The sequence below is a fragment of the Bombina bombina genome, chromosome 6 (assembly GCF_027579735.1).
Source record: "Bombina bombina isolate aBomBom1 chromosome 6, aBomBom1.pri, whole genome shotgun sequence".
Classification (NCBI taxonomy): domain Eukaryota; kingdom Metazoa; phylum Chordata; class Amphibia; order Anura; family Bombinatoridae; genus Bombina; species Bombina bombina.
The window spans coordinates 655,123,362-655,139,922 of record NC_069504.1 but is presented as its reverse complement, the minus strand read 5'-3'; positions in this window follow the sequence as shown (position 1 = coordinate 655,139,922).

The window sequence follows — 16,561 nt, the reverse complement described above, 5'->3', positions numbered from 1 at the left end:
TTACTAGAAAAATCTATCATAAGATATGGCGTAAATATCTTTATTGGTGTGAATACAAGGGTTACTCATGGAGTAAAGTTAGGATTCCTAGGATTTTGTCTTTTCTCCAAGAAGGATTGGAGAAAGGGTTATATCAGCAAGTTCCTTAAAGGGACAAACTTCAGCTTTGTCAATTCTGTTTTACAAACGTTTGGCAAATGTATCAGATGTTCAGTCTTTTTGTCAGGCTCTATCTAGAATTAAGCCTGTATTTAGACCTATTACTCCTCCCTGGAGTTTGAATTTAGTTCTTCGAGTTCTGCAAGGGGTTCCGTTTGAACCTATGCATTCCATAGATATTAAACTATTATCTTGGAAAGTTCTGTTTTTGGTTGCTATTTCTTCTACTTGAAGAGTTTCTGAGCTTTCAGCATTACAGTGTGATTTGCCTTATCTCATATTTGATTCTGATAAGGTGGTTTTTACGTACCAAACCTGGGTTCCTTCCTAAGGTTGTTTCGAATAAGGATATTAATCAGGAAATTGTTGTTCCTTCCTTGTGTCCTAATCCTTCCAAGAAGGAGCGTCTGTTACATAACTTGGACGTGGTCCGTGCCTTAAAGTTTTACTTACAGGCAACTAAGGATTTCTGTCAATCATCTTCATTATTTATTGTTTATTCTGGAAAGCGTAAGTGTCAGAAAGCTACGGCTACCTCCTTTTTTTTTTTTTTGGCTGAGAAGTATCATCTGTCTGGCATATGACACTGCTGGACAACAGCCCCCTGAAAGAATTACGGCTCATTCTTCTAGGGCTGTGGCTTCCACATGGGCTTTTAAAAACCATGCATCTGTGGAACAGATTTGTAAGGCTGTGACTTGTTCGTCCCTTCACACTTTTTCCAAATTTTATAAATTTGATACTTTTGCATCTTCTGAGGCTATCTTTGGGAGAAAGGTTCTTCAAGCAGTGGTGCCTTCCATTTAGGTTCCTGTCTTGTCCCTCCCTTTCATCCGTGTCCTATTGCTTTGGTATTGGTTTCCCACAAGTAAGGATGAAATCCGTGGACTCGTCATATCTTTGTAAAAGAAAACTAAATTTATGCTTACCTGATAAATTACTTTCTTTACGATATGACGAGTCCACGGCCCACTCTGTTCTTTTTAAGACAGTTTTTCTTTATATTTTTTTGTAAACTTCAGTCACCTCTGCACCTTTTTACCCTTTCCTTTTTTTCTTCCTATACCTTCGGCCGAATGACTGAGGGTGGAGGGGAAGGGGAGGGGCTATATATACAGCTCTGCTGTGGTGCTCTTTGCCACTTCCTGTTAGCAGGAGGTTAATATCCCACAAGTAAGGTTGAAATCTGTGGACTCGTCATATCGTAAAAGAAAGTAATTTATCAGGTAAGCATAAATTTAGTTATTTAACTGTTTCTTCTGCTTTCACTACCAACAGATAAAAATATTAAACATGCATAAGCATATTTCTTTCCTAAGATATGGTGAGTCCACAACGCCATAAACTACTGGTGGAATATCACTCATGGCCAGCAAGAGGAGACAAAGAGCACAACAGCAAAGCTGTTAAGTACCACTCCCCTACCCATAATCCCCAGTCTTTCTCTTTGCCTCTGTCAATGAAGGAGGGGAAGTTTGGTGTCTGAAGAAATGAATTTCCTTTTTTGGATATTTTTCCCTGCAAGCAAGGATTTGGGGTTTAGCTGTGTCCATGTCAATCTCTGTAGAACAGTAGTGGAGGAAGTTGTAAGGTTGTGCTTACTTTGTTTCCTAACATATTGCTGCCCTAGGTATAGAAAGCCAGAGTTTGTTACTCTGTTCTTTCTTTTTTCTACAGGTCTCTGTAAGGAGGATATGTCCTTTCACGCCTTGTGAGTTGTCTTCCTGCCGGACAGCTAGACTACAGGTAAATGCTTTTTTCTCTTCTAGGTATTGGAGACTTTGCGCTTTAAAGGATGCATTCATTTATATTCTGTAGTTTTAAATAATGGGATATAGTAATCCTTTAAATAGGATTCATTATTCAGTGTGTAGGCACTATGTGGGGACTAGGGGTTAATTTTCCCTTATGTGGGGAATATTCCTCTGTGGCTCTTTATTTTTCACTTGGCTTTAAGTGTTTTATTAGGGGCAGTTCTGTTTAGGGCGGCAATGGATTGAACTGTTTGTGTATAGTAACGGCTGTTGCTAGGTCTCTTTTCGGATTGCGTGTTTGTTTTTCTTCTATAAGGTAAGACGAGTCCACGGATTCATCCTTTACTTATGGGATATTATCCTTCCTAACAGGAAGTGGCAAAGAGCACCACAGCAGAGCTCCACCCACCAGTCATTCTCTTTGCCTACTCTAAGTACTAGGAAGGGCAAAGTGAAAGAGGTGATAAAATATTAGTTTTTAATTTCTTCAAGCAAGAGTTTATTTTAAATGGTACCGGTGTGTACTATTTACTCTCAGGCAGCAGATGGATGAAGACTGCTGCCTGGAGGATGATGATCTTAGCATTTGTAACTAAGGTCCATTGCTGTTCCCACAGAGGCTGAGGAGTACAGGAAACTTCAGTGTGAATAACGGTTTCAAGCTATGCAGCAATGAGGTATGTTCAGTCATATTTTTCTGGAGAGACTGTGTATTTCATAAAGGCTGACATTATACCCAGGGAGGGTAAGGGTAAGCAGTAATCCTAGAGCTAAATATAAGGGCATTACTTAGCTTGCATATGGGGCCAATTACAAATATGGTTGACACTGAATTGCAAATGTTTGTGAGCAAACGTTTTTTGATTTGGGAGTGTTTTAACGTTTTTGTGGGTAATAACATTTTGGGCAAACTTTATTAAGGGCACACATGGCTTAACTTTTGGGTCTTAGAACCCACATGGCTAGTTATAACCGCTCTGGTGCAGTTCTTTAAGGCTGAGGAGACAGAGTGAGATGGGCGGGGCCTATTTTCGCGCCTCAGATGCGCAGTTAGTTTTATCAGCAAGCAGCAAGCTCTAACTCCTGAGGGCCCTGGTGTATGTTTTGGGCCAAATCGAAGCTGTTACCCCACATTTTCGATCTCTGAGGGCAGTTAGGCCACAGCAGGGCTGTAGCAAGGTGCTGAGTGTTTTTTTCCGGATCAGGGCCTATTTTCGATCCGGTTTGGAAATTAAGGGGTTAATTGTTAAAAAAAATAAAAAAAAAATTGTGCAATCTTAACTACCTATATTGTGTCTACATACAAAATTTTGAAAAATTTGGTGCATGTTTAGGCTGTTTTGCAAAACGTGTATGCTTTTTTTCTCTTAAAGGCGCAGTACTGTTTTTTAAGATTATTTTTTTCACTAAATAAAGTGTTTTCATGCTTGTTTGTAGTCATTACTAGCCTGTTCAACATGTCTGACATTGAGGAAAGTCAATGTTCAATATGTTTAGAAGCCATTGTGGAACTTCTACTTAGAATGTGTCCCTCATGCACTGAAAGGTCAATAAATTGTAAAGAACATATTTTAGCTACTAAAAGTATGTCGCAGGATGATTCTCAGTCAGAAGAGAATCAGGTTTTTCCATCTGATTCTCCCCAAGTGTCACAACCGTTAACGCCCGCACAAGCGACGCCAAGTACTTCTAGTGCGTCAAATTCTTTCATCCTGCAAGATATGGCCGCAGTTATGTATACTACCCTCACAGAGGTTTTATCTAAGCTGCCGGGGTTGCAGGGGAAGTGCAGTAGGTCTGGTGTGAGAGCAAATGCTGAGCCCTCTGACGTTTTTTTAGCCATTTCCGATGTACCCTCACAATGTTCTGAAGTGAGGGATTTGCTGGCTGAGGGAGAGATTTCTGATTCAGGAAATATGTTCCCTCAGACAGATTCAGATGTGACGGCTTTTAAATTTAAACTAGAACACCTCCGCTTATTGCTCAGGGAGGTTTTAGCGACTCTGGATGATTGTGTAAAATGGACAGATTCCTAGAGGTTCCTGCCTACACTGATGTTTTTCCGGTCCCTAAGAGGATTTCGGAAATTGTTACTAAGGAGTGGGATAGACCAGGTATTCCGTTCGCTCCCCCTCCTACTTTTAAGAAAATTTTTCCCATATCTGACGCCGTGCGGGACTCGTGGCAGACGGTCCCTAAGGTGGAGGGAGCTATTTCTTCCCTGGCTAAGCGTACAACTATACCTATCGAGGACAGTTGTGCTTTCAAAGATCCTATGGATAAAAAAAATTAGAGGGTCTTCTGAAGAAAATATTTGTTCACCAAGGTTTTCTTCTCCAAACTATAGCGTGCATTGTTCATGTAACTACTGCAGCGTCCTTTTGGTTCGAGGCTCTGGAGGAGGCTCTTCAGGTTGAGACCCCATTAGATGATATTCTGGATAGAATTAGGGCTCTCAAGCTAGCTAATTCTTTCATTACAGATGCCGCTTTTCAATTTGCTAAATTAGTGGCGAAGAATTCAGGTTTTGCCATTTTAGCCCATAGAGCATTATGGCTTAAGTCCTGGTCGGCTGATGTGTCATCAAAAGCTAAGCTTTTAGCCATCCCTTTCAAGGGTAAGACCCTATTCAGGCCAGAACTGAAAGAGATCATTTCAGACATCACTGGAGGGAAAGGCCATGCCCTTCCTCAGGATAAGACGAATAAGATGAGGACCAAACAAAATTAATTTTCGTAACTTTCGAAACTTCAAAGGTGGTCCCTCTACCTCTTCCCCTGCCGCAAAGCAAGAAGGGAATTTTGCTCAATCCAAGTCAGTCTGGAGACCTAACCAGACTTGGAACAAGGGTAAATAGGCCAAGAAGCCCGCTGCTGCCACTAAGACAGCATGAAGGGCTAGCCCCCAATCCGAGACTGGATCTAGTAGGGGGCAGACTTTCTCTCTTCGCTCAGGCTTGGGCAAGAGACGTTCAGGACTCCTGGGCTTTAGAAATAGTAACCCAGGGGTATCTTCTAGATTTCAAAGATTCTCCCCCAAGGGGAAGATTCCATCTTTCTCAATTGTCTGCAAACCAGACAAAAAGAGAGGCATTCTTACACTGCGTAGAAGACCTATATACCATGGGAGTGATCTGCCCAGTTCTGAAAACAGAACAGGGCCTAGGGTTCTACTCCAATCTGTTTGTGGTTCCCAAAAAAGAGGGAAACTTCAGACCAATTTTGGATCTCAAGATCCTAAACAAATTCCTCAGAGTCCATCCTTCAAGATGGAGACCATTCGGACTATTTTGCCGATAATCCAGGAGGGTCAATATATGACCACCGTGGATTTAAAGGATGCGTATCTACACATTCCTATCCACAAAGATAATCACCAGTTCCTCAGGTTCGCCTTTTTGGACAAGCATTACCACTTTGTGGCTCTTCCCTTCAGGTTGGCCACGGCTCCCAGAATTTTCACAAAGGTGCTAGGGTCCCTTCTGGTGGTTCTAAAGCCGTGGGGCATAGCTGTGGCGCCTTATCTGGACGATATCTTAATCCAGGCGTCGACTTACCAACTAGCCAAGTCTCACACGGACATCGTGTTGGCTTTTCTAAGATCTCATGGGTGGAAGGTGAACATAAAAAAGAGTTCACTTATCCCTCTCACAAGAGTTCCATTCCTGGAAACTCTGATAGATTCGGTAGACATGAAAATTTTTCTGACGGAGGTCAGGAAATAAAATTTTTTATCCATCTGCCGAGCTCTTCATTCCATTCCTCGGCCGTCAGTTGCTCAGTGTATGCAGGTAATCTGCTTAATGGTAGCGGCAATGGACATAGTTCAGTTTGCTCGCTTGCATCTCAGACCACTGCAACTTTTCATGCTCAAACAGTGGAATGGGGATTATGCAGATTTATCTCCTCAGATAAATCTGGACCAAGAGACCAGAGACTCTCTTCTTTGGTGGTTGTCACAGGATCATCTGTCCAAGGGAATGTGTTCCGCAGGCCAGCTTGGGTCATAGTGACGATGGACGCCAGCCTATTGGGCTGGGGTGCAGTCTGGAATTCCCTGAAAGCTCAGGGTTTGTGGACTCAGGAGGACGCTCTCCTCCCGATAAATATTCTAGAACTGAGAGCGATATTCAACACGCTTCAGGTGTGGCCTCAGCTGGCGTCGGCCAGATTCATAAGATTCCAGTCGGACAATATCACGACTGTAGCATATATCAATCATCAGGGGGGAACAAAGAGTTCTCTAGCGATGATAGAGGTTACCAAAATAATTCAATGGGCAGAGACTCAATCTTGCCATCTATCTGCAATCTATATCTCAGGAGTGGAGAACTGGGAAGCAGATTTTCTAAGTCATCAGACTTTTCATCCGGGGGAGTGGAAACTCCATCCGGAGGTGTTTGCACATTTGATTCAGCAATGGGGCACACCAGAATTGGATCTGATGGCGTCTCGTCAGAATGCCAAACTTCCTCGTTACGGGTCCAGGTCAAGGGATCCTCAGGCGGTACTTATAGATGCTCTAGCAGTACCCTGGTCGTTCAACCTAGCTTATGTGTTTCCACCGTTTCCTCTCCTTCCTCGTTTGATTGCCAGAATCAAACAGGAGAGAGCTTCGGTAATTTTGATAGCACCTGCGTGGCCATGCAGGACTTGGTATGCAGACCTGGTGGACATGTCATCTCTTCCACCATGGACTCTGCCACTGAGACGGGACCTTCTGATCCAAGGTCCGTTCCAGCATCCAAATCTAGTTTCTCTGCGACTGACTGCTTGGAGATTGAACTCTTGATCTTATCCAAGCGGGGGTTCTCTGAGTCGGTCATAGATACCTTGATTCAGGCTCGGAAGTCTGTCACCAGGAAAATTTATCATAAGATATGGCGTAAATATCTTTATTGGTGCAAATCCAAAGGCTACTCATGGAGTAAGATCAGGATTCCTAGGATTTTGTCCTTTCTCCAAGAAGGATTGGAGAAGGGGCTATCAGCTAGTTCCTTAAAAGGACAGATATCTGCTTTATCAATTCTTCTGCACAAGCGTCTGGCAGATGTTCCAGACGTTCAGTCGTTCTGTCAGGCTTTAGTTAGAATCAAGCCTGTGTTTAAACCTGTTGCTCCGCCATGGAGTTTGAATTTAGTTCTAAATGTTCTTCAAGGGGTTCCGTTTGAACCTATGCATTCCATAGATATTAAGCTTATGTCTTGGAAAGTTCTGTTTTTAGTTGCTATCTCTTCGGCTCGAAGAGTTTCTGAACTATCTGCATTGCAATGCGACTTGCCTTATCTTGTTTTCCATGCTGATAAGGTGGTTTTGCGTACCAAACCTGGATTCCTTCCTAAGTTTGTTACGAATAGGAATATCAATCAGGAAATTGTGGTTCCTTCTCTGTGTCCTAATCCTTCCTCTAAGAAGGAGTGTCTGTTGCACAACTTGGACGTGGTTCGTGCTTTGAAGTTTCACTTGCAAGCGACCAAAGATTTTCGTCAAACATCTTCTTTGTTTGTGGTCTATTCTGGAAAACGTAGAGGTCAAAAAGCTACGGCTACCTCTCTTTCTTTTTGGCTGAAAAGCGTCATCCGTTTTGGCATACGAGACTGCTGGACAGCCGCCTCCTGAAAGGATTACAGCTCACTCTACTAGAGCGGTGGCTTCCACATGGGCTTTTAAAAATTATGCTTCTGTTGAACAGATTTGTAAGGCTGCGACTTTGTCTTCGCTTCATACCTTTTCCAAATTTTACAAATTTGATACCTTTGCTTCTTCGGAGGCTTTTTTGGGAGAAAGGTTCTTCAAGCAGTGGTGCCTTCTGTTTAACCATCTGTCTTGTCCCTCCCGTTCATCCGTGTCCTGTAGTTTTGGTATTGTATCCCACAAGTAAAGGATGAATCCGTGGACTCGTCTTACCTTATAGAAGAAAAGTAAATTTATGCTTACCTGATAAATTAATTTCTTCAATGGTAAGACGAGTCCACGGCCCGCCCTGTCATTTTAAGACAGATTATATTTTTTTTATTTAAACTTCTGTCACCTCTGCACCTTGTAGTTTCTCCTTTTTCTTCCTGTACCTTCGGTCGAATGACTGGGGGGTGGAGCTAAGGGAGGAGCTATATAGACAGCTCTGCTGTGGTGCTCTTTGCCACTTCCTGTTAGGAAGGATAATATCCCACAAGTAAAGGATGAATCCGTGGACTTGTCTTACCATAGAAGAAATTAATTTTTCTGGTAAGCATAAATTTACTTTTTCTTTTCTGCGCATTTCCGGATAGGCCGAACATGTGACTCCTGTGTTTCCAATATACAGAGCGGATCGGCGTCACCATGCTTATAAGCGGTCTGTTTTCAGCTTGTGTCGCGTGTTGTTGGCTCTTCGAGTCTCCTTGAATTGCATGAGGTGTAGAGGTCCCAAGTTTTAGTTTTCTTTTTTATTTAGGCTGTTTCATTATAACGCTTTTTAGGACTCTCTTAAAGTGATAGTAGTCCTTTCTTCAAATTTATTTTTATTTTATTTTTGGGGTCTAATTTTTCTAGCCATAGATAATGATAATATTGTTTTTAATAAATGCTTATGTCTAGAGGCACAAATTGTTTCTCCTTTGCAATTTTGTACTACTTGTTTAGCTAGAACGCTTCAATGTAAAGAAAAAGTATTGCTTTATGAGCCTAATGTCTCTCAGGATGATACTGTTCAGGCAAGGCCGCAGCTTTCTCCTCCAATGTCCCAAGCCTCTATGGTGTCACACGCAGTGCTCTGCGGTTCCTCTCATCCTCCTGGTGGAGTATATTTGCCTGCAGATTTTGCCGCACAGATATCTTCTGCAGTATCTGCAGCATTATCTGCTTTTCCTGTTTTGGGAAAACGCAAGTGGAAAACTATACATTTAACAGATAGTAAGGTGCAGATTGATCTTCCTCATAACATTGAGGAGGACGTTACTTTGGTAGCTTCTGAGGGTGAGATCTCAGATTCTGACAGTGTAAATCCTTTGTCTGAGGTTAAATAAGTAAATTTCAGGTTTAAGCTTGAAGACCTTTGTGTATTGTTAGAGGTATTGGCTACTTTGGACGACTCAGACTCTCCATTCGTGGTTAACCCTAAGAAATCTAGTAAGCTTAAAAGATTCTATGATGATCCTTCCTTAGTAGAAGTGTTTCTTGTTCCAGACCGTGTGATGGAGACTATTGCACAGTAATGGGAGAAGCCAGGGATTCCTTTTTCCCTGTCTTCAGTCTTTAAAAGGATGTTTCCTGTTGCAGATTCCATTAAAGATTCATGGCGCATGGTGCCTAAAGTAGAAGGGGTTATTTCTTCTCTGGCAAAGAGGACTACGATTCCTATAGAAGATAGTTGCTCTTTTAAGGATCCAATGGACAAGAAGCTGGGGGCTTATTTGAAGAAGATATATGTTCATCAGGGTTTACAATGGCAACCTGCTGTTTGTATTGCCACAGTAACAAGTGTGGCATCTTATTGGTGTGATGCCTTGTCTGAATCTATTTTAGACTAGACTCGGAGGAGATTCAGAATAGGATTAAGGCTCTTAAGATAGCCAAATCCTTTATTTCTGATGCTAACATGCAAGTTATTAGATTGGGGGCCAATATGTCTGGCTTATCTGTCTTGGCCCGCAGGGCTTTGTGGCTAAAATCTTGGTCAGCTGATGTTTTCTCCAAATCTAAGCTTTTGGCGCTTCCTTACAAGGGTAAGAGTTTGTTTGGACCAGGATTGGCAGAAATAATATCTGATATTACGGGTGGAAAAGGATCTTTCTTTTACAAGATATGACGAGTCCACGGATTTCATCCTTACTTATGGGATATCGCCTCCTGGTCAGCAGGAGGAGGCAAAGAGAACCACAGCAGAGCTGTATATATAGCTCCTCCCTTCCCTCCCACTTCAGTCATTCTCTTTGCCTGTGTTAGTGATAGGAAGAGGTAAAATGAGGTGTTAGTTTAGATTCTTCAATCAAGAGTTTTTTATTTTTAAATGGTGCCAGTGTGTACTATTTTTTTCTATAGGGCAGTATTTGGAGTGATAACCTTTTAGGCTATGGGAACTGGTGGAGTTTTACCTTCACTGCACCTCCCTTGCTTGTGCTGCTTTATGTTTATGGTCTTAGAGAGTACTAACTAAGACACTTCTACCCTCACAGGACCTCAGGAGGAAGAGTGGACCTCTTGACACTGAGATTGTCATGCTGTTCCTCAACATGGAGGTAAGTGCAGTCTTTTATCTCTGGGGCTCTGCAGCTTATCTCAGAATTGACTGTACTCTGCCTTTGTCTGTGAAGGGTTATGAGCTCGGGTAAGGGCTTCCCCTTCTTACAGGTGTGGGTTGTCATTTTATTGCAAATGGAATATAAACATGTTTAATTTTACCCATCTCATTCTGGCATGAATATTTAGCCTAGAAGCGCTGGGAGCTATTTGCGGTTCAATTACTTTGACGCAACGGGCGATTCCTTTATTATGTTATGTGAAGACATGTGGAACATGGGGCTGACGCTGGGAGTAACACCAGAGTCGGAGGGAGATAAAATGCTCTCTATCGGACTCCGGTGTATGGAGGTTTTCAGTTTGTTTTCATTTTGTTTTCCTGGGGTATGTTGAGTACGCCCACGAAGGGCGGAGCCTAGTCTTCATGCGCTTCAGCCGCGCAGTGTGTTTACTGGGGAACCGGATCAGCAGCATTTCCTCATGCCTCCTAAGTCCGTTTGTAGCTAGATATACAAGCGTTCTTAGGCTCACCGTTTTTAGCGGTTAGTTGGTCTGTGGAGTCAGGTAGGAGCCGCAGCAGAGCTGCGGCGAGGTGACTTTTTTTTGTTTTGTTTTTTTCTTCTGGGGTGCGAGTGGATATTCTTTTATCAGATTGAGTGTGGGATAAAGGGCTTATACCGCATCTGCATTTTTATTAATCAGTATCGTTCTGTAAAAACTGAGTCAGTTCATTTTTAAAGACACAGTGCACACGTTTTTCTGTATATCGTTAAGCTAATTATCATTGTTACCAGAGACACGACCAAGCTAGCTTTTATTTTCTGTAACATGGAGGATCTGGAACACACTACATGTGCTATGTGTTTAGATACCATTGTGGAACCCCCCGTTACGATGTGTCCCTCATGCATTGAGAGGGCCTTACAGTGTAAAGAGCAAATTTTATTTAATACTGATGTGTCTAAGGATGGCTCTCAGAATGGTGAGATTCAGGGTATGCCGCTTCTTTCTCCCCAAGCGTCACAGCCATTAACGCCCGCTCAAGCGACACCATGTTCTTCCACTGCGTCTGCTTCATTTACTCTGCAGGATATGGCTGCAGTTATGTCATCCACTCTTTCAGAAGTTTTATCTAAGTTACCAGTTTTGCAAGGCAAATGTAGCAGGAAAGAGGCCCAAGTGGTCCCTGCGACTTCTGATGCTTTGATGGTGATCTCCGATGTACCCTCCCAGGGCTCTGAATTTTGGGGTGGAGAGAATCTGAGGGGGAATTGTCTGACTCAGGGAGTGCCTTACCCCAGACAGATTCGGAAGTAATGTCTTTCAGATTTAAACTTGAACACCTCAGTCTGTTACTACGGGAGGTTTTGGTGACTCTGGACGACTGTGACTCTATTGTGGTCCCTCCAGAGTAAGATGGACAGATATTTGGAGGTCCCTTCATATTCTGACGTTTTTCCGGTTCCTAAGAGAATTTCGGAAATTATTGCTAGGGAATGGGAAAGACCGGGTATCCCGTTCTACCCTTCCCCGATGTTTAAAAAGATGTACCCTATAGCTGACGCCGTTCGGGATTCTTGGCAGTCGATCCCTAAGGTGGAGAGAGATATATCTACCCTGGCTAAGCGTACGACTATCCCTATTGAGGACAGCTGTGCTTTCAAAGACCCCATGGATAAAAAGTTAGAGGGTCTTCTCAAAAAACTTTGTTCACCAGGGTTTCCTATTGCAACCGACAGCCTGCATTGTAACAGTCACAACTGCGGCTACCTTTTGGTTTGACGCTCTAGAAGAGTCTCTTAGGACTGAGACTTCCTTAGAGGAAATACAGGATAGAATTAAGGCCTTTAAGCTGGCTAATTCTTTTATTACGGATGCCGCCTTTCAGATCATCAAATTGGCGGCTAAGAATTCAGGATTCTCCATCTTAGCACGAAGAGCCTTATGGTTAAAATCTTGGTCTGCGGATGTGTCCTCGAAATCTAAGCTCTTGGCTATTCCTTTCAAGGGAAAGACCCTGTTCGGGCCTGACTTGAAGGAGATCATTTCTGACATTACGGGAGGTAAGGGTCACCCCCTCCCTCAAGATAAAACATCTAAGCAAAGGGGACGACAGAGTAATTTCCGTTCCTTTCGAAATTTCAAGGGAATCCCCTCTTCCGCTAAACAGGAAGGGAATTTTTCTCAAGCCAAGTCCACCTGGAGACCCAACCAGGCTTGAAACAAGGGTAAACAACCCAAGAAGCCTGCTGCTGCTCCCAAGACAGCATGAAGGGGCGGCCCCCAATCCGGGACCGGATCTAGTAGGGGGCAGACTTTCTTTGTCCAGGCTTGGATAAGAGATGTTCAGGATCCCTGGACACTAGAAATCGTGTCTCAAGGGTATCAGTTAGAGTTAAAAAATTCCTTCCCCAGAGGAAGGTTTCTTCTTTCACGATTGCCTGTAGACCAGATAAAAAGAGAGGCGTTCTTACACTGTGTAAGAGACCTCTCCTCCATGGGAGTAATTTGCCCTGTTCCAATACAGGAACAGGGGCAGGGGTTTTACTCAAATCTCTTTGTGGTTCCCAAAAAAGAGGGAACGTTCCGACCCATTTTAGATCTCAAAAGTCTAAACAAGTTTCTCCGGGTCCCATCCTTCAAGATGGAGACTATTCGAACAATTCTTCCATTGATCCAGGAGGGTCAATATATGACTACAGTGGATTTAAAGGATGCATATCTTCATATTCCTATCCACAGCGATCATCACAAGTTCCTGAGGTTTGCCTTTCTGGACAAACATTTTCAGTTCGTGGCCCTTCCTTTCGGTCTGGCCACGGCACCCAGAATTTTCACAAAGGTTCTGGGGTCTCTACTAGCGGTTCTCAGGCCGCGGGGCATTGCAGTGGCGCCTTATCTGGACGACATCCTAATCCAGGAGTCATCTTATCAACTGACAAAGTCTCATACCGACATTGTTCTGTCCTTACAAAGGACTCACAGGTGGAAAGTGAATCTAGAAAAGAGTTAACTATTTCCACAGACAAAGGTTCCTTTCCTGGGAACTCTAATTGACTCTCTGTCCATGAAAATCTTTTTGACGGAAGTCAGAAAGTTAAAGATTCTGAATACATGCCGATCCCTTCAGTCCAATCCTCGACCGTCAGTGGCTCAGTGCATGGAAGCTATTGGATTGATGGTGGCAGCAATGGACATCATTCCGTTTGCTCGTTTTCATCTCAGACCTCTACAGCTGAGCATGCTCAGACAATGGAATGGAGATTATGCAAATTTGTCTCCTCAAATAGATCTGGATAAGGAGACAAGGGACTCTCTTCTTTGGTGGTTGTCGCCAGATCATCTGTCCCAAGGGACGTGCTTCCGCAGACCCTCATGGGTGATAGTGACAACGGACGCCAGCCTGATAGGATGGGGTGCAGTCTGGTACTCCCTGAAGGCTCTCAGGGTGTGTGGACTCGGTCGGAGTCTCTACTTCCCATCAATATTCTGGAGTTGAGAGCAATATTCAATGCGCCTCAGTTGGCTTCGGCCAAATTCCTCAGATTCCAGTCAGACAACATCACGACTGTGGCTTACATCAATCATCAGGGAGGAACAAGGAGTTCCTTAGCGATGACAGAAGTATCCAAGATAATTCAGTTGGTGGAAGCTCACTCTTGTTATCTGTCGGCAATCTACATCGCAGGAGTAGACAACTGGGAGGCGGATTTTTTGAGCAGACAGACGTTTCATCCGGGGGAATGGGAACTCCAACCGGAGGTCTTTGCCAACCTGATTTTCAGATGGGGCAGGCCGGAGCTGGATCTTATGGCATCTCGCCAGAATGCCAAGCTTCCGAGATACGGATCCAGGTCCAGGGATCCTCAGGCCGAACTGATAGATGCCTTGGCAGTGCCTTGGTCGTTCAACCTAGGTTATGTGTTCCCGCTGTTTGCTCTCCTTTCCCGGGTGATTGCTCGGGTCAAACAGGAGAGGACTTTGGTGATCCTCATTGCTCCTGCATGGCCTCGCAGGACGTGGTATGCCGATCTGATGGACATGTCATCTCTGCCACCGTGGAAGCTTCCATTGAGGCAGGACCTTCTCATTCAGGGACCCTTCCATCATCTGAATCTAATTTCTCTGCAGCTGACTGCTTGGAGATTGAACGCTTGATTTTATCTAAGCGAGGGTTCTCTGATTCGGTCATTGATACCTTGATTCAGGCACGCAAGCCTGTTACTAGAAAAATTTACCATAAGATATGGAGTAAATATCTTTATTGGTGCAAATCCAAGGGCTACTCATGGAGTAGGGTTAGGATTCCTAGGATTTTATCTTTTCTCCAAGAAGGATTGGGGAAAGGGTTATCAGCAAGTTCCTTAAAGGGACAGATTTCTGCTTTGTCTATTTTGCTTCACAAGTAGATGTTCCAGATGTTCAATCCTTTTGTCAGGCTCTGACTAGAATCAGGCCTGTGTTTAGACCAATTGCTCCTCCTTGGAGTTTGAATTTAGTTCTTAATGTTCTTCAAGGGGTTCCGTTTGAACCTATGCATTCCATAGATATTAAGTTATTATCTTGGAAAGTTTTATTTTTGGTTGCTATTTCTTCTGCTTGCAGAGTTTCTGAGCTTTCGGCATTACAATGTGATTCTTCTTATCTTGTTTTGCATGCAGATAAGGTAGTGTTGCGTACCAAACCTGGTTTTCTGCCTAAGGTTGTTTCCAATAAAAATATTAATCAGGAAATTGTTGTTCCTTCCTTGTGTCCTAATCCTTCTAAGAAGGAGCATCTGTTACATAATTTGGATGTTGTCCGTGCCTTGAAGTTCTACTTAAAGGAACAAGGTCTAGGATTTTATTCAAATCTGTTTGTGGTTCCCAAAAAAGAGGGAACTTTTCGGCCCATTTTAGACCTAAAGTGTTTCTTAGGGTGCCATCCTTCAAAATGGAGACCATTCAATTCATTCTTCCTTTGATCCAAGAGGGTCAGTTCATGACGATCATAGACCTGAAGGACGCATATCTTCATGTTCCTATTCACAGGGATCATTACAAATTCCTTAGTTTTGCTTTTCTAGACAAACATTTTCAGTTTGTGGCTCTTCTGTTTGGCCTTGCCACAGCTCCCAGAATTTGTTCAAAGGTTTTGGGGGCTCTCTTGGCAGTGATCAGGTCTCGGGGAAGTGCAGTGGTGCCTGACTTAGACGACATATTGGTTTAGGCACCATATTTTCAACAAGCAAACTCTCATACAGAGATCTTGTTGTCTTCTCTACATTCCCACGATTGGAAAGTGAATCTGGGAAAGAGTTCCCTTGTTCCAGCTTCAAGGGTGGTGTTCTTAGGGACTATAATAGATTCCCTATATATGAAAAATGTTCTGACGGAGGTCAGGAAATCCAAAATTCTCTCTGCTGGCCCCTCTCTTCAGTCTACTGCTTGGCTATCAGTAGCTCAATGTATGGAGGTAATTGGTCTGATGGTCGCTTCCATGGACATCATTCCCTTTGCTCAATTCCATTTGAGAGCTCTGCAGTTATGCATGCTCAGGCAATAGAACGGAAACCATTCAGATATGTCTCAGAGGATGGATCTAGACGTGTCAACGAGAAACTCTCTTCCGTGGTGGTTTTCTCAGGAACATCTGTCTCAGGACACATGCTTCCGGAAACCTTCTTGGCCGATCGTGACCACGGATGACAGTCTACTAGGCTGGGGAGCAGTCTAGGACTTAAGGGCGCAGGGATTATGCAGTCTGCTCTTTCCATAAATATCTTGGAGTTGAGAGCGATTTACAATTCTCTGATAACTTGGCCTCAGTTGGCCTTAGCCCGGTTTATCAGATTTCAGTTGGACAATATCACCTCAGTGGCTTACATCAACCACCAGGGAAGAACTTGGAGTTCCTTAGCCATGAGGGAGGTGGCTTGAAATATTCAGTGGGCGGAAGCTCACAATTGTTGTCTGCCATCCACATTCCAGGAGTGGACAACTGGGAAGCAGATTTTCTGAGCAGACAGACATTTCATCCTGGAGGGTGGACTCTCCATTCGGAGGTGTTCTCCAGGTTAACCCTCAAATAGGGGGGTACCGAATTTGGATCCGATGGTGTTTCGGCAGAATGCCAAGCTTCCAAGGTATGGTTCAAGGTCAAGAGATCCGCAGGCAGTTCAGATAGATGCTTTGGCGGTTCCTTGGGGGTTCGGTCTAGTTTATCTGTTTCGTCCGTTTGTTCTCCTTCCATGAGTCATTACTCGTATCAAACAGGAGAGAGCATTGGTAATTCTAATAGCTCCTGCATGGCCTCGCAGGATCTTGTATGCAGACCTAGTGAAAATGTCGTCTCTGATTCAGGGTCCATTCTTCCATCCAAATCTCGTTTCTCTGAAAATGACTGCTTGGAGATTGAACGCTTAGTTCAATCTCGCAAGCCTGTTACTCGAAA